The sequence below is a fragment of the Lycium barbarum genome, chromosome 4 (assembly GCF_019175385.1).
Source record: "Lycium barbarum isolate Lr01 chromosome 4, ASM1917538v2, whole genome shotgun sequence".
Taxonomy (NCBI): Eukaryota; Viridiplantae; Streptophyta; class Magnoliopsida; order Solanales; family Solanaceae; genus Lycium; species Lycium barbarum.
The window spans coordinates 130,509,734-130,528,521 of record NC_083340.1 but is presented as its reverse complement, the minus strand read 5'-3'; positions in this window follow the sequence as shown (position 1 = coordinate 130,528,521).

Below are 18,788 nucleotides of genomic sequence, written 5' to 3'. Positions count from 1 at the left end.
CAACATAAAAACTAAAAATAGAGTATACTTAATTAATTGAACCTGCTCGGAAAAGAAAAAATGTTTTTCCTGCATAGACTAAAAGAAGCTTAATTCACGCATTCTATCATTATGAGGGACCCAAACTGATTTGGCCTAAATCTAATCAATGACTCTGTTTGCAGGCTGAAGTGAGTGAAGGCGGTCAAAAATGGTACATGGATATGGCTTCTCAAAGCATATGACTGGAAGAATGGATGATTTCCTCTCACTCAAGGCCTTAGAAGGTGGGAGTGTATCTTTTGGAAATGACAAGAAAGGATATATTCTTGGTGTTGGCAAAATTGGCAAGACACTCTCTCATGAAAATATGTACTATGTGAACGGGTTGAAGTACAGCCTGTTGAGTGTGTCTCAAATATGTGATAAAGGAAATGAAGTCAAGTTCTTGTCCTGCTCTTGCACTGTCACCAACCTCAAATCTGGTGAAGTGGTGTTGATAGCAAAAAGGTTCAAGAACATCTATGTAACAGACTTTGAGTCATTAAATGGTGGCGATCTAACATGTCTTGGTGCTATGGATGATGATGCTGAGCTATGGCACAGACGTCTAGGACACGCAAGTTTCTCTCTGCTGAACAAGCTTGTTATGAAGGACCTAGTCTGTGGGCTACCAAATGCAAAGTTCAAAGATCACAAGGCGTGTGACGCGTGTATAAAAGGAAAGCAGGTCATATCCTCATTCAAACTAAATGAAGAAGTGAGTACTCCAAGGCCACTTGATCTTCTTCACATGGATCTTTGTGGGCCAATGAGGACTCAAAACATAGGAGGAAAGAAATATATCTTTATGATTGTGGATGACTATTCCAGATTCACTTGGACTCTGTTTCTAAGAACCAAGGATGAAACATTCCCTGTGTTTGTTGCATTTGTGAAACAAATTCTGGTGAAAATAGGAAATCAAGTTGTACGTATTAGATTTGATCATGGCACTGAGTTTGAAAATGCCAAGTTTGATGAATTCTTTGCTGAAAATTGTATAAGTCACAATTTTTCTGCTCTTAGAACACCTCAACAAAATGGAGTTGTGGAGAGGAAAAATAGAACACTTGAAGATATGGCTAGGACAACGTTGATAGCAAGTGGTGTGACTAAAAGTTTTTGGGCTTAGACAGTCAACACTGCTTGTCATTTGATTAACAGGTGCATGATCAGGTCCTTGCTTGAGAAGAATCCTTACGAGTTGCTAAATGGGAGAAAGCCCAAGCTAACTTACCTAAGAGCTTATGGATGTAAATGCTTTATTCTCAACAATGGTAAGGAGGCTGGGAAAAAGTGATAAAGGAGTCAAAAAGTGATGAAGGAATCTTTCTTGGTTACTCTTCTCATAGCAAGGCATACAAGGTCTTTAACAAAAGAACACAATGTGTAGAAGAAAGTGTGCATGTGATCTTTGATGAATCATTTGATTTGGATAGAAAACGACCTCAAATTGATGAAGCTGAAGATGGAGAATTTACAAAAGTCCCTGATGAATCCATAGAAATCTCAAATGGGAAGACTGAACTGATGAGTCAAGTCAAATAGAGTGATGAAAAAGATGCAACCGAATCTCCAGAAGGCGCAGAGGAACCTGATTCCCTAATTACTCCACTCGAAGCTGAATATCGGGTAGTTGATACTGTATCAAGTACACCTGAGGGTGGACAAGGAGGTGGAAGTCATGCCTCTGTCAATGTAAATGATAAATCTAATAGGGAGGAACTTGGTCCTCCAATCCTGAAGTTCAAGTATCCAACTGGAAGCACAAAAGCTCTCATCCACTTCAAAATCTCATTACTCCCTTAGAATATGGTATTCAGACTAGGTCAAGGGTAAGAAACATGATTACCTTTTTAGCCTTCCTATCTCAAATTGAACCCAAGAATATCAAGGAAGCTTTGAAAGGTGCTGACTGGATAGTTGCTATGCAAGAAGAGCTTCATTAATTTGAGATAAACAAGGTGTGGCACCTGGTCCCTAGGCCTTCAGACAGAACAGTGCTTGGGACTAGGTGGGTGTTCCAAAATAAGCTTGATGAATTTGGAAACACTACAAGAAACAAGGTAAGACTGGTAGTTCAAGGTTACAATCAAGAAGAGGGAATAAATTACGATGAGACTTTTGCTCCTGTTGCAAGAATGGAAGCAATCAGGATTCTTATTGCTTTTGCATCTCATATGGAATTCAAATTATTCCAAATGGATGTCAAGAGTGCCTTCCTTAATGGATATCTGAAGGAGGAAGTCTTTGTCAAGAAACCTCCTGGGTTTGAAAGTCATGAGCATCCTGAGCATGTGTTCAAGCTTGACAAGCCTCTATATGGCTTAAAGCAAGCTCCTCGGGCATAGTATGAGAGATTATCAAAGTTTCTTCTTGAAAATGGCTTTACAAGAGGAAAAAATGGTAACACCTTATTTTTGAAGAAAATAGGGAGAACTTTTTTTATTATGCAAGTTTATATTGATGATATCATTTTTGGTGTTACCAATGATGTCCTTTTGTGAAGAATTTGCCAAAATATTGGGAAGTGAATTTGAGATGAGCAAGATGGGTGAGTTAAATTTCTTCCTAAGGCTCCAAGTAAAGCAAGCCTCAAGAGACACCATGATCAGTCAACAAAAATACATCAAGGAGCTGATTAAGAGATTTGAGATGGAAAATGTCAAGCCTATTGATACACCTATAGCCACTGCTAATTAGTTAGACATGGATGAACCTGGTTCTCCTATGAATGAAACCATGTATAGGGTACCATTGGGTCCACACTAGACCTAACTACTAGCATACTTGACATTGTCTTTAGTGTTGGGTTGTGTGCAAGGTTCTAATCAAGTCCGAAGGAATCACATTTGAAGGATGTAAAAAGAATTTTGAGGTATCTCAAAGGAACCTCGGACCTGGTCTTCTTCTATCCCTCAGGAGATAATTTTGACTTGGTTGGATATGCTGATGCTGATTATGCAGGATATCTGGTGGATAGAAAGAGCACATCAGGAATGGAACATTTTCTGGGGTCATGCTTGATCTCATGGGGTACAAAGAAATAAAATTATGTGGCTCTTGCTACCGCTGAAGCTGAGTATGTGGCTGCTGGCTCTTGTTGTGCTCAACTATTGTGGATCAAACAACTGTTTGAGGATTTTGGTGTGCCTACTTATTGTGTGCCCTTGTTCTGTGCCAATACAAGTGCACTTAATATGGCAAAAAATCCAGTGCAACACAAAAGGACCAAGCACATTTATGTTAGGCACGATTTCCTAAGGGATAATGTCGAAAAGGGTTTGATATGTATGAAGTTCTGCAAGACAGAGGACCAGGTCGCAGACATCTTTATCAAGGCACTGAGCAGGGAGCACTTTAAAAGAAATCATTTTGAGTTTGGCTTGATCAAGATCATCTAGTTTCCCTCTTAAATGAGTGGCTATGTTAAGAGGTAAGGTACAGTGCTAAAAAGTGTTTTTTGGTCAGAGTTTTTGCTTGCCTTTTCAAAACCGTCAAAGAACCTGGTTCCTGTGACTCAGGTTAGTAGTCTCTTGAATACTTATATGCTTTTTAAATCACTTAAAGTGCCATGTCATTAACTCCACCACATCCAATCACCAACGGTTCCTTCTCTTCCTTTCAACCCAACTTCTTTTATCTCTCTCTTCACTTATACTCCCAAGTGCTTCACCTCACTCTCTTTCACTATATTCTCCCTTCTTTGTGTCTTCTTGCTTCCAAATTGATCATGTCTCAACGCAATTTTTCTTCTTCCATCGTACCAGAAATAAATCCCACTCTCTCACCATCCAAACGCCCAACTTCATCAGAATCAAAATTGCAAGAATCATCCCCAAAAACCCATTCTCCACAGACCAAAACTCCTATGTCACAACAACTAAGCCAACCATTCATGGTCCCTCTAGGACTCACAAACACCAATCCCCAAAGAAATTTGTGTCCTCAACCCCTGGCTCTACTGAAAAGCTCGCCTCAGAAGAGAGAGGTCACAATGTGTCAATATCTAAATCCTTCAGACCACTGAGGAAATCAAACAAAAAAAATGAGGATATCGAGGTTTCCAGTCAATCTACGGTGGCTAAGGGTGTGGGTACAGAGGATCAAGGTGGTATTGCTGAAAAATTGACTTTTGATGACATGCATGAGAATGCTAGTATTGGTACTACAGAGGACACAAACTCGACCAACGCATGTAATCCCATCCCTCTTAGTAGTGAGAAAGGAGTAAACGAGTCTTCAATAGAATTTGATGGGTCTTTGTCTATAAAGAAACTAGCTAGGTCCAAAATCCTAGATAGTGAGGTCAAGATTTTTGCTAGTTTTGTTGATGCCTTGCAAGCTGAGGGAGGTAGGCCAGGGTTTCAGGGGTGTTATACCCCATTTAAACGGGTCAAATTAGAGTACAACATATTGGTGATTCCTATTTTTGTTTTGTTTTAAGGAGTCACCACCTAATTAATTTTAAAGGTGAATTAGGGCACCTAATTATTAACTAAGGTAAAGCTAACTAAACCTCCATTAATGGTCTGCTTAATTTATGATTCTAGGTAAGGGTTCTAATTATCCTAAAGGGAAGGGGTTAGACATCATTTAGAATCCGTTAATTACGGTTATCCGGCCAAACTTAGGTTAATTAATTAAGGCTAAATATAGTGCTTAAATCTTAAGAAAATAACTTGTAAATATTATTAAGGTTTTAAAGGAAAATATAATAATGCTATTTAAACTAACTTGTAGAAAAAAAAAACATAGTAGTCCGCATAAAGGAAAACTTTAAATGCTTTTAAAAATAAGACTTATAAATGTTGTTAAGACTTTAAATGAAAGTATAACAATGCTATTTAAAATAATACTTGTAGAAAATATAATAATTTGCGTAAAAGAAGATTTTAAATGCTAAATAGAACTTAAAGATATTGCTAAGGCCTTAAATGAAAAATATAGTAATGCTATTCAAAAATAAGATTTGTAGAAAATAGAATGATTTGCCTATGAATAATAGCTTTTTAAGAGAAGACTTAACAAATGTTATCTTTAGATAAAAATTATATTATATGAATATGGTGATGTAGAAAAGCCTAGGCTTATATTTTTTAATATGATGAAAAGGGCATGAGTTTCTTTCTCTTTTTATCACTTTTATTTGGATATATTTGGCTAAGAAAAATACGTACAATTGGATGAATCTTAAGAAAAATGTTCATAGAATATACTTGAGTTTATATTTGCGTATTAGCGTCGTTTTCAAGTTTCTAAGATAGCAAGAATAAATTATGATTCCCTTTAGCTTAAATATATAATTATGCTATTTTGAAAATTGTAAAAATAAATATTATAGATTCTATCAATAATTTTAGTATATAAAAAAAAAGAAAATGAATCCTATGGAATTGTTGATTTCTCTCTTAAATTAACTACCCATTATACTAAACTAAGTTCCATGCTAATCCCCTTATAATTTATCTAAGCTAAGTAAGAACAAAAAATAAGATAAAGTGTTAGTCAACAATATAAGATTAAATGCACAAAATAAAGTAGAGGAGCAAATGTAGTTAAATGGACTCAGCCCATTTTTAAGACTGCTGCGATAGGATCTGGCATATGGGCCTCGGCCCAGAAAATTTCTCATATTTTGCTGCGGACAAGGGATGATGGGGATGACCCGAGAAGATTGTGTTGGGATTTTATCCTAACACCGAATGCGGAAGAAGAGCGAGTCCCTCAGACTCATATGCGGTGGTCCTGCATAAAATGAAAGGAAAAGGATTAGTACCTAATCAATGAATAAGTTTAAACATGTGAAATATAAATTCAAAACAGATCAATAGATTATGTATATACTATGTATATTTAAGTATACCTCATGTATACACATTCATGAGGATGTGTAGAAGGTTAATATTGGAAAGCTTTTGCCCCCGTTTTTCCGATGTTGCACAAGTTCCAAGGGATTTCACGAATCCCAGGCATGGCTAACACCGGGGAGGGTTCAAGCTTGATTCATAATGACCAATCTAACCTCCCCACTAACGTGCTTCAGCAAAAGTATACTATTGATATACATAAATATATACTTAATCAAACATGGTATATTTCCAAGAACACTCAAGCAGCATGCAGATTTCCATTTGTTGGACATACTTAATGTCATTATTTTAAGATATATAAAAGGGCACTCCACAAAAGGGACATAACATTCAGCAGACGAAAAACAGATTTGCACACTGGATTCACATTTAACAGGGCATGTACCAGAGGTTTGGAAACAGAAGAACACATCAGTTAAGATATGCATATTTTCGTATTGCATGACATAATAGTTATGTATTTGATTCAAACTCAAAGGTCAATATGCAGAGTTCATAGATATCAAGCAGTGAATTTCAAATTCAAGTCAACTAACACAACTTAGGCATCAATAAAGACAAAGTGCATTTTTTATAAGACCGATTATAAACCAAATGACAGCACCTAACCCACCCAAAGTTGACAAGTAGTTTTACTCTTCTCCACTTCCATGGCAGATACATACTTGTTCTATTTTAGACTAAAACTAAATATTGAATGAGTTTAATCCTACACAGTTACAACATGATAATCCTTTAACCATTTTAAACAGAAGTTATACTTACTCAGAGGTCTTACATATCTACAGGGGATTAAATTAAGTTCATCTCCTCATTAACCCCATTTGGACTTATCAGGAAACTATTTGAAGATTACTTAGCTAAGTGGATCAGACAAGCTCATGCTAATGCTAAACACTTATCAAAATTAACTCATAGAACAAACAGGGACTTTAGTGACATCATGTTAGGCAAGAAATGGACAAACTTTGTTATTTTAAGTTAGTGATCCTGCCATTTTGTTCAACTAAATCATATTTAGGTATGAACTCATATCCAGGGGTTTCAAACAATACAAAAACAAAGGTTGGCATTTCTAGTATAGATAGATGAGATTTAGAATATAGGTTTATGACTTAGTCCAACATGTTAAACTCATTTTCTTAATTACCAGCTGACCTTAACAACATATTCTAGTCAAATAAGGAAGGCAATTGCCATATTTTTAAGTTAGGTTACCATGACACGAATGACAAACAAGGCTCAAGTCAAACTGAGACCAACAACTAAAGAGGCACAAAAAGGTAAATATGCTTACGCTAAGCTAATATGAAAGAGACATCAAACTAAAACAACATTCAATTTTATATTAAACTACTAAAACATCTAAATAAGCATACATAATTGTATCAACAGGATTTCTGCTAAACTAGTACGTGGAATCATAATAGACCTAAACTAACATGTGATATCACATAAAGGCATAGTCAGGCAAAACCACAGGTTAACTGATGCACAACTAGTCAAAGTTGGACATGTATGGCACAACTTAGCAGCTACAGACCTGAACTAATCTGTGACCAATAATTATTGAGCATACAAACTATACTTAAGCTGCTATAAGCTAAATAACATATGGCTAACCAAAACAAGACATAAAATGAACCACTGCAGTAACAACTAAAAGGTAAGCACATGCACATAATTAGCAAACTACAAACTAATATATAGAACTAATCAAATGAAGAATAAATAAGCAATGTAGACCTAACTAGCACATGATTAACCCAAATTGATACAGAACATAGAATTGAACAACTACAAAACTAGAAACAGGATTAATCTAAGCTTAATCATGCATAATGCAACTGAAACCACTACAAACAGGAACTAAAACATAACTAACCAAACAAATCACATAAGTAGTTAAAGCACTCAAACAATTACAAAAAAATTAACTAAAGGAAGGTGAATTACCTTCTTCGGGTGCAGCGAAGTAGGTGCGGGGTTTCCTATCTACCTCGAAACACTTCAAATTCTCCGAGTTAGTATCCACTCGGATCCGAAGCAACGAAAAGAGAATAAAAACGTTTAGTATTTTCAAATCAATATTAAACTATATTGTGACTGCTAAAATATTTCGTAGGGATTTTTGGGGCGGCTACCAGAACCTGTGTTTTTTAGGGAATTTTGGACGGCTAAAAGAACTCTAATTTTAGGGATTCGATGGCGGCTAAAGTTTATATTTTCCGAAGATTCAAGGAGGCTAAAAGGACTCTCTTTTTTTAGGGGGGGGGGGGGGGGGGATTTTGTGCAGCTGAACCTCCTCCCAACTACTCAATCTAGAAATTATTTTGTTACGCCCCAAAACCCACCCTAGACGTGACCGGCATCCGACGTCATGAACAACATCGGAAGAAACTAAACGATACAATAATGACACTTGAACCCGCCAGGTTCAACATTCGCCTCCAACAGTTTATAAAGTAAATGTAACAAATCATGGATATATAAATTAAATCAGCGGAAGTCTTTATTCACCAAATACTTAGTCAAACGTAATAACGTGCCCGAGAGTTAATCAATAACTCAACAACTACCCACAAGATCGTATACTATGGAGCTTCTAAGATAATGAGCAATGTCTAAATCATCAGGACGCAGCCCGAAACTAAAAGACGAAAAGTAAAGATAGAATGGTGCGCCACGAACAATCATGTGGGCTCACCGAATAGTCTCGAAAGCAGCAAGTTCTCTTAAATCGTAGGCGTATCACGAACCTGCTCCTCAATGATACCTACCATACCATCAAAAACAACAATGGTATGCCTGAGTACTGGGTACTCAGTGAGTGTCTAAGGGGCAATAGTTAACAAAACAAGATATAGTGAATAAAATCAGTAAAATGATATCAATGAAAATAACAGTTCAAACCCAGGAATAAAGTGAGTCAGCAACATTAAAGAGTCATCAAAGAACCCAACAATGACAGACACATTAACTTAACTCCTTACCATTTACCAGGCCAAGTATTTCACTTACGAATTCAATATCACCACAAGCCACTCACTGGCAACAGGATACGAAACAAGCCACTCATAGGCAAACTAATCAATCAATCGATGCTCCGGGTTAGGAAACCACGGAGGCTAATCGTCTTCTGGACTAGCACAACCATAGATACTCCGGTCTAGGAAGATACGGAGGCTAATCTGGACTAGCACAGCAATAGATACTCCGGTCTAGGATGATACGGAGGCTAATCGTCCTCTAGACTAACACAGCATTAGATACTCCGCGCTAGGAAGCAACGGAGGTCAATCATCCTCTGGACTGACCCAACAATATTCGTATCGATACGTTAGGATCCATAACGGCTAATCATCCTCTGGATTAGCACAGCTTGCCCATACAGGCCCAAACACCAACAAAATACAAATCATGGCATATTACCGAATCATCAATCATAGCTTAGAGATGAATCTCACTTCTCAAGTCATCATCTCAAAATGGAGGCATTTCAAGTCATAACCGATTTAGAATCTTATTCAAATCTCTTATTCAATTTCAAGTTCAAGAAACCCATTCAACAACAAAATAAGTTTAAGGTCCATCCTTTAGAAGATTAAGTTCAATCATCCAATAATAGGAAAAGCGAGTTTCACAATGTAGTATAGTTCGTATAAGGTTCGATGTGGGCTTGACCCTACACACGCATGACCTTGTCTAAAATAAATCATCTTTAATTCCAAAATAAATTCCACCAAACAAGAGTTATAACTTATACAAACAATCAAGGAAGGATTCTCAAATACCATTCATGCTTTCACAACATAAGCGTACTTCACAAGTAGACATAGTTGAAAAGATGATTTTTGGAATATAGACATACTTCAAGGAAGATTTTTGGGAAAATCGACATACTTCAAGGAAGATTTTTGGGAAAATCTAGACATACATGAAAAGACTAATTTTGAAATATAGATATACAAAGCACCTTCATAGTCAAAAGGATTTTCTTTAAAAGAGACATACAGATTACCTTTATATAAAAAAAAAAAGATTTTAAAAGAGCCATACATTAGGGTTTTGTATGAGAAGTTCACCCTTTTTATTCAATAAAGAACTTTCGAGAAAAAGACATATATCCATAATAAGGTTTTTAAAATAGAGACATACATCCAAAATAAGGTTTTAAAAAGGGAGACATACAAATCATCCTTATAGCCAAAATATGATTTTTAAAAGAGACATACAAACCACAACCAAAAAGTTCGTAAAAACCGATAGAAAGAGTATGTTCAAAAGAGACATACCTTAATTTGTTAAACAAGGTTTAACAAATCACTTTTCTAATGAAGAACACCCAAACCCTAGCTTGAATCACTTTCGGAAGAATTATGTTGTAAACCTTAGGTTTTGGTCATAAAATCATGTTAGAAAGGGATTAGGAACTTGAATTCAACCTAGAATCATGATAACACTTACCTTGTATGGTTCTTGAGGCTTGGGACTTGTTCTTATTGACTTTAGGGTAATTTTTCGTGAATGGGGTGCTGGGGAAATAAACCCCAAACCTTAAATATAACTTAAAACGCGTAAACCCGACTTTTTGACCCAAACCCGACCCGTTACGCGATGGGTCCGCGATTCGAGGCCATCGCACGATGTTCTGCAGCTCAATACTCAGACCTGTACGATCGTCCCGCGATGCGGGTCCATCGCACGCGCCCCCACGCGCCTGAAAAAGCGACGTGTGTCAGTTCTGCACAGTGTTCGGTAAAATGGACATAACTTCTTGTACGTAACTTTTCCTGGGTTGGGCGACCTACCGTTGGAAAGATATTTCAAAGATCTACAACTTTAATCCAGGAAGTTTTTCCAAATTCGCAACATAAATTTATGAAAATCGCTCAGAAGACAGACCTACCAAAACTTAGGCGAATTTAAGAACCCTTAAGAACTTCACTAGTTGGTTTGACTTCAAAACGACCATCTTCCACCCGAATTCATCAAGAATGGTTTCATATAGATATAATATCATCTTAACACTAGAGTTTTACAAATTCACACCTAGTTCAAGTTTACGGGGTGTTACATATTTATAGGGGAACTGCTAGGGTTTTGGGTTTGAAATATCTGGGCGGGATTTGAAAACCAAGATTCAAAGTCGAGTCAAAGCTCGTGCTAAATCTGAACGATGGAGAGCTTTTTGTCATCGATCCGAAAAAGGAGTATGAGACAAAATCCATTTAAAATTGCTCAGATCAACAACTGATACAAGACTAACTCCATCGAGCTTCATGAAGATGGAGTCTTTGAAGATCATGGGAGGTCCACATAGGATGGCCTTCAAGATATGGGAGATAACTTGGATGGAAGGTGATACAAGACTAACTCCATCAAGCTTCATGAAGATGGAGTCTTTGAAGATCATGGGAGGTCCACATAGGATGACCTTCAAGATATGGGAGATAGCTTGGATAGAAGGCTTCAAAAACGTCACATTCAAGATATGGAAGATAGCATGCAAAAGGAGCTAGCACTTAAATGCAAGCCTTTTCAAGTTTCACTTCCATGGAAGACATCCAAACAAGGCCCTTACTTCATTAAGGGTATAATTGTAATAATGTAGTGTCTTCTATTAGTTAGTTAGTATAAATACATTGTCTTTCATTTCATTGGGGGACTTTTGACATTTGGAAGAAAAGATGAGTGATTTTTGAGAGAATTGTCTTTAGAGAGAGAAACTTGTAGAGAGGTCATGGATGGCTCTTGTTGAACCTTTGATTGTGAGAGGATTGGTTGCTTGGGAATTCAATTCCCTTGAGGTCATCCTAAGAGGTTGGTGCTTGTTTATGCTAATTAATTGAGGTCTTTAGGTTTAATATACCTTTAGGTTGCTTTTAATTCCATTTTCTTGTGTCAATCTATCTATCATTTACTTTCCTTGTTATTTTATTGCTTCCGCGTATCCGTTATTGTATCAATTGGTATCAGAGCTTAGTTTAGGTCTGTTCCACCAAATCTAATCTTGGGTTTTGATTCAACAAAAAAAAATGAATTTCTTGTTGATTTTGTTGAATCTAGTGTTAGATTAGAGTTTCCTAGTGTTTCTAGAGTCTAAATCTTCAATTTCAAGTCAATTTGGAGTTAGGGTTTGTGTTCCACCATTGTTGAGCTTCAAAGCTTCAAGAACTTGAAAGTGGGTCTTGTTGAAGAAGGTGAAATTAAAGGTTGAACCCTATTGGGCTTTGTTCTCTACATTAAAGAGAACTTAAATTCGAAATTTGAACTAATTTGGAGTTGATTTGGTCCTAGATTGCATTTGGGTGTTCTTGGTGTTCATAAGGACATTCATATCTTCATATTGGAGAAGAAGACCAAAGAGGGCATTTGATCCAAAAGTTATCAAATAAAGTTGTGAAAACGTGTTTGTGAGTCCAACCAAAAATAAAATATCAGAAATACTTAGTCTAAATTTCTGATTTTTCAAAAAAAAAAAAAAAAAAAACTGAAATTCGAAAATTCAAACTCGTGTTTGATTTTTCCTTGTTTGTTGTTTTTGACACTAGATTTGAGTTCCCTAGTGTTATTTGAGTCTAGATCTTAAGTTTCAAGTTATTTGGAGTCATATTGAGTCATTCACCATTGTTGAGCTTTGAAACTTTGAAAATTCAAAAGTGGGTTTGGTGATTGAGTTGAAATTGGGGTTAATTGATTAGTGGGTTTTGTTCTCCATATCAAAGGGAGCTTGGATCTGAAATTGGAGGAAAAAGGAGTTGATTTGGTCCTAGATTGCATTTGGGTGTTCTTGGTGTTCATAAGGACATTCATATCTTCATATTGGAGAAGAAGACCAAAGAGGGCATTTGATCCAAAAGTTATCAAATAAAGTTGTGAAAACGTGTTTGTCAGTCCAACCAAAAAAAAAAATCAGAAATACTTAGTCTAAATTTTTGATTTTTCAAAAAAAAAAAAAAAAAAAAAAGTACTGTTCATCCGCTTTTGGTCCGCATAGCGGAAGAAAAGCCTGATTATCTGAGAGCATCCGCCTTTCATCCGCGAAGCGGAAGGAAAGCGTGAATCACTGAAGAGTTTTCGAAATTTTTTTCCAAGTGTCAAAATGGTTTGATTCTTTCCTAACTTCTCTTCTTTGATTCTTACAACTAATTAACAACTAGTAATCAACCTTATTAGTTGCTCATTAGTTCTTGAGTCCTTTCTTTCAAGCCTATTCTTTTCGTTCTTTTCTCGTTTTACAACTTCATCGTTAATTTCTTGATTCAAGTGCGTTTGTTTTAATTGAGGACCCCTTTCTTCGAGTCTAACAAGAATCCATTCCGACCTCAAGTAGCAATTGTGCACCTTGCAAGCAACCGAATCCAATCGAGAATCAACATTGGCCAATCCATTTGAGTGGTAAAAGGCAAGAGTGTGTGAGTTCATTTGAGTGGTGCTAGCCGAGCACAAACGAGTGTAAACACGAGTGTGGTGAGGTTTCTTTACTACTAACGTGTTTGCTAAGTGTTCTTTGCAGGTACTTCTCCATGGATTCCGATTCATACGGTGGCGATTATAATTGTTATGATGATGATGGTTGTAGTTACGAAGGGGAGGACTATGGGAGCTATCAAGGGTGCGACGATGGGGAATATGAGGGCTATATGGGGAATGGTGATCATGAGGAAGTTCGAGGAGAGAATTACTATTTTGAAGGAGAATGTGAAGAGAGCGGTTCTCATGTGTCTCATGAGGAAGATGGGGATGAAGAAGAACCTTGTTATGCTTTGTATGACGAAGATAATGAAGGTGAAGAGTCTTGTGCTATACATCGTGATGATGAAGGCGACTCGAAATATGACTCTCCTTCGTATGTGTCTTATGGGTCTTATGGGGAAAATCTTTATACAAATAGGACTCATGGAGGGTATGTCTATGGAGGTAGTGAAAGTGCTAATGTGGATTATGGAAGGACGTCTAGTGGGCATACATATGCTTCTTCTTGTAGTACTTCCTACCCGAAGCAAAGAGGCATGAGTGGGAATGTGAGTATTAGTTGGAGTCGTCCTATGCAAAAGAAGGTGGTTCCAAAGAGGAGATTCATGGAGACCAAGGTAAACCTGTGTGGTAGAGAGGGAACTCTTGTGCTTGATGACGATTGTTACACCAATTTCATCACCCCTCGCGCGGTTGAAGAGTTAAGGCTACCTTGTGTGAATAGGCGAAATCCTTATTATGACGAGGGAGGGTATTGGGTTGATAAGAGAGTGATGGTATCCATTTCACTTGGCGAGTACCAAGAGGAGGTTTGGTGTGATGTGCTTCCAATGGATAGTTGTCATGTATGTTTAGGAGTCCCTTGGTTCCAAAAGCATGGAATCCCACATGAACAAGATTGGCATCGATTTGTAGTGGACAAGAAAGGGAAATTTCTCTTTCCATGCATACTTACTAGGAAGAGTCCAAGTGCAAAAGTGCGAGATACCCATGTGAAATGGCCTACCTTGGCTAGGGAAACTAGTGGAGAAGAATATGAGGAATGGGAGTCCATAATAGATGAAATCTTCGCTAGCTACAACTATTCACAAGAAATGAAGATGGGCTTAGCCGTTCAAACTTTTGACTCAAAGCTTGTCAAATTTTGGGAGTATGTGAAATGTTGTGGGAGACAAGTGAGGAATCCCATCAAGACTTGGGAGGACATGAAAAGGATATTGAGAAGCCAATATCCCAAGCCACATGTGAGAAGAAATGAATCTTTGAGGGGTACCTCTTTTGAGAGAGCCCCATGCTTGAAGGCAAGGACGGCGGCCACAACCATTCTTTCCATTGGTCAAAGGAGTTTGCATGAACACCAAGGTAAGATCACTTATCCTTATACTTCTACATCTTTGTGTGATTTTAATGTCAAGTCAAGCATGAAAGTTGGTTTGCCTTGCGTTACGCCTAATGCTTCTTTGCAGTGTATTAGTAATGCCAGTGTTGAAAGTGTCCCCACACTAGTTGATCCTATTGATGACCGAATTGTTCCTTCTTGTAAGGTCGATTTGTGTCCACCTAGTGTTGACACTTGTGCTTTGAATGATAGTGCATTATCGAATGAAGGTGCTCAAACACTAGTTGATCCTTTAGATGACAAAATTGATTCTTCTTGCAAGATCGATTTGTGTCCACCTAGTGTTGGCACTTATGAATTGATTGGTAGTACAATGTCATGTGGTCATCTTGTTAGTAAGTCTTGCGAGTTTGACATGCTACCAAATTGTGTTGAAACCTGTATTGATCAACTTGCTTGTAATGATAATTCACGACGTGAAGATCTTTGTGATGTGTTTAATGTACCTCTAGTTAGTGATAATGTTGATATAGTTGGTCAATTGAAAGAATGTGACATCTCACCCTTGTTTGTTTCATGTCAAAATGAGTCTCTTGATCGTACTTTAGTGTCACGTGATAAGACTCCAATTTGTAGTGGTGATGTGTATCATGTGGATAGTCATGTGAGCGAAAATGCATTGAAAGATGACATTGGTTCTTTTGAGAGTGAAATGACATGCTTTGACTCCTCATTGTTCATCGATTACTCTCTTGTAAAGGATAATGTTCTATTTGAGGATGACATGACTGTTGAGAGTGAAATACCTAGTGGGATGTTTGGTAATGTTGAACGTTTAGTTTCCTTTGGAGGCTATAATGTGATATGTAACCCATTATGGAATGAAGACACTCTTTCCCATGATGGAGATCTTCCTTTGAGGAATTGTGATCCATTTGTGGGGAAGGAAAGTGTTACAAAGGAAGGTAATTCTTGTCTAGAAATTGCAAATTCTTCCTTTCCTGTTCAACTTCATAGTAGCCCCTTGGATAATCTTGTCCTTGAACCGTATGGTGAGGTTACATTGGGGAGTGATATTGATGAGGAAGTTACTTTACGTGATACCTTTCTTTATTACTTCTTTGCAAATGATGACATTCTTAAGCATATAGGGAGTGCATCTATGTGGGAGAAGGCTCTTATGATCTAGCCGATTGTGTTCTTGACCATGCTAGATGGATGTTCGTCCCATTTGATCCGGGTGCCACCTTGTGTGATTTGAAAACACTATCTTGGGGGAGTCCTTGTTTGAAAAATGAGAGTGTTCTTGTTTGGACATTATGCTACATGTCAAATAGAACCAATGTCGAGTTGCATACTTCGTATTTTGAACCCATTGGTTTTATTACTCCCTTATGTCATGAACCTTGGAGGAATCAACTGCTTGATACCTCATATGTGCAAATGTTAGTCATGATTGTCATAGATGTGTGGTTGTACCACAAGTTTTTTCATCCTTGGCATGAATATGTGATTATTGCATTGTGTTCTAACCCTCAATCCTTGAGGAGTATGTTTTTGTTTGTCTCCCTTATGGTTTTTCAAGGTTTAGATTCGAGGACGAATCCTTTTCAAGAAGGGGAGAATGATACAAGACTAACTCCATCGAGCTTCATGAAGATGGAGTCTTTGAAGATCATGGGAGGTCCACATAGGATGGCCTTCAAGATATGGGAGATAGCTTGGATGGAAGGTGATACAAGACTAACTCCATCGAGCTTCATGAAGATGGAGTCTTTGAAGATCATGGGAGGTCCACATAGGATGACCTTCAAGATATGGGAGATAGCTTGGATGGAAGGCTTCAAGAACGTCACATTCAAGATATGGAAGATAGCATGCAAAAGGAGATAGCACTTAAATGCAAGCCTTTTCAAGTTTCACTTCCATGGAAGACATCCAAACAAGGCCCTTACTTCATTAAGGGTATAATTGTAATAATGTAGTGTCTTCTATTAGTTAGTTAGTATAAATACATTGTCTTTCATTTCATTAGGGGACTTTTGACATTTGGAAGAAAAGATGAGTGATTTTTTAGAGAGTTGTCTCTAGAGAGAGAAACTTGTAGAGAGGTCATGGATGGCTCTTGTTGAACCTTTGATTGTGAGAGGATTGGTTGCTTGGGAATTCAATTCCCTTGAGGTCATCCTAAGAGGTTGGTGCTTGTTTATGCTAATTAATTGAGGTCTTTAGGTTTAATATACCTTTAGGTTGCTTTTAATTCCATTTTCTTGTGTCAATCTATCTATCATTTACTTTCCTTGTTATTTTATTACTTCCGCGTATCCGTTATTGTATCAATAACAACGGACAACGAAGGAAGACGACGAACGTACCATGGTTGAAATCTAACGGGGAAAGGACGAGCATTGATTGCCTTTCCCCGAAATGGCCATGCACCGCCTGGGTTCGCGAAAGGAGCTCTGCGATTTTTCGTTCTTGTTCTTGAAGAGAGACAGAAGGAGGAAGGGAAAGGGCGCGTCAAGTTTTGCACGGGAAAGGGGTGGACAACTCTGTTCATGGCTAAAGGTAGGCTAGGTTTTTGCTGAAAGTGGCGAAGAAGAGAGGGCAAGGGGGTGGTGTGTGCGGCGGATGAAATGAAAAGGGTATAACCCTAGTGTTTCAAATCTGTTGAATAAGGGAATCGAGTCGGGTCATCGGGTAGTGGGCCGGCTGAAACGTGGGCTGGGTGAATAATAAAAAATATATGGGTTGGGTCGATTTAGGCGGGTAATGGGCTGGGCAGATGAATTAACATGTAGGCTGGTCTGAAAATATTGTTGTTGATTGGGCTTGGATTTGGGTTAGATGAATTAAAATATGGCTGAATGAAAGAAATAATTTGGACTTCTAAATTTAAGTAAAAGACCTACTTTAATTAACTATATGCTAACATGTGCCAAAATATTACCTAATATAAAAGTACGTATTTATTAGTGCTCAGATAAAAATAAAATTATATGACGTCGTGAATAGCCGTGCGATAATATTTTAAAAATTCAACAATAAATAAACGCTATTATTAAATTGCGCAAAATAAATGCGATGCGTGTGCATAGGATGGTAAAAATGTTGAAATGATTATAATGCAAATTATAACAATACCGGTAACAACGATAATAATAATAATAATAATAATAATAATAATAATAATAATAATAATAATAATAATAATAATAATAATAATAATAATAATAATAATCATGATAGCTAGTGACTACAATAGGGTAGTGAAACGCGGATATTAATAAAAGCTAATAATCGTAGTAAAATATAACTAATTATTTCTTGAATTGCCAAAATATTAGGAGCGTAAATAAATATTTGGAGGAAGGCGGGACAAAATTGGGTGTCAACAAGGGGGAAATGAAAAATAGGCGGGAAAGGGGGGCATTGAATGAGAATGAGGAACCTGGTCGGTCAACCCATGGAGAGTCTGAGTTTTCTGCACTCAAGTCGTCTCCTATTTGGGATGAAACACCAGGGTCCTCCAGGGAAAATTTGGATGATGAAGTAAATCTTTTAGCTGTGGCTACCATTGTTGTACCCTTGGGAGATCCTTCTCCTGAACAGGAACCTGGTTCCGACAGTCCTCCTCAGGAAGCTGTTTCCGATGATGACCTTGTCATTAGTTCAGTGTTAGGAACTGATGGTTCTGTGAAATAGAGTGTTGTCAACAAAAGAAAACACACCGCTTTTAGAGAACCCACTACAAGGCAAAAGATAAAGGGTCAACTTGAGTCTGCTCTAAAGGTTGTAAAGAAAAGAGTGTTGTGAAGAAAAAGAGGACGTTAGTGACAGGTAGGCTTGTTGATGAGGATGAAGAAGCAGATATGGAAAAATATCCATGTGGTAGAAAGAATTCAAAAAGGACAAGAGAATAGAAAGGAAAATCAACCATTGACAAGGATGTTGTAGTTGATGCTTGTGAACAGGGTAAAAAGGAGAAGAAAAGAAAGAGCAATATGAGTGAGGAACCGCGTATCTCCAAGAAGCAAAAAATTAAATCCTCTGAGTTGGAGAGGCAAGCAAATCTA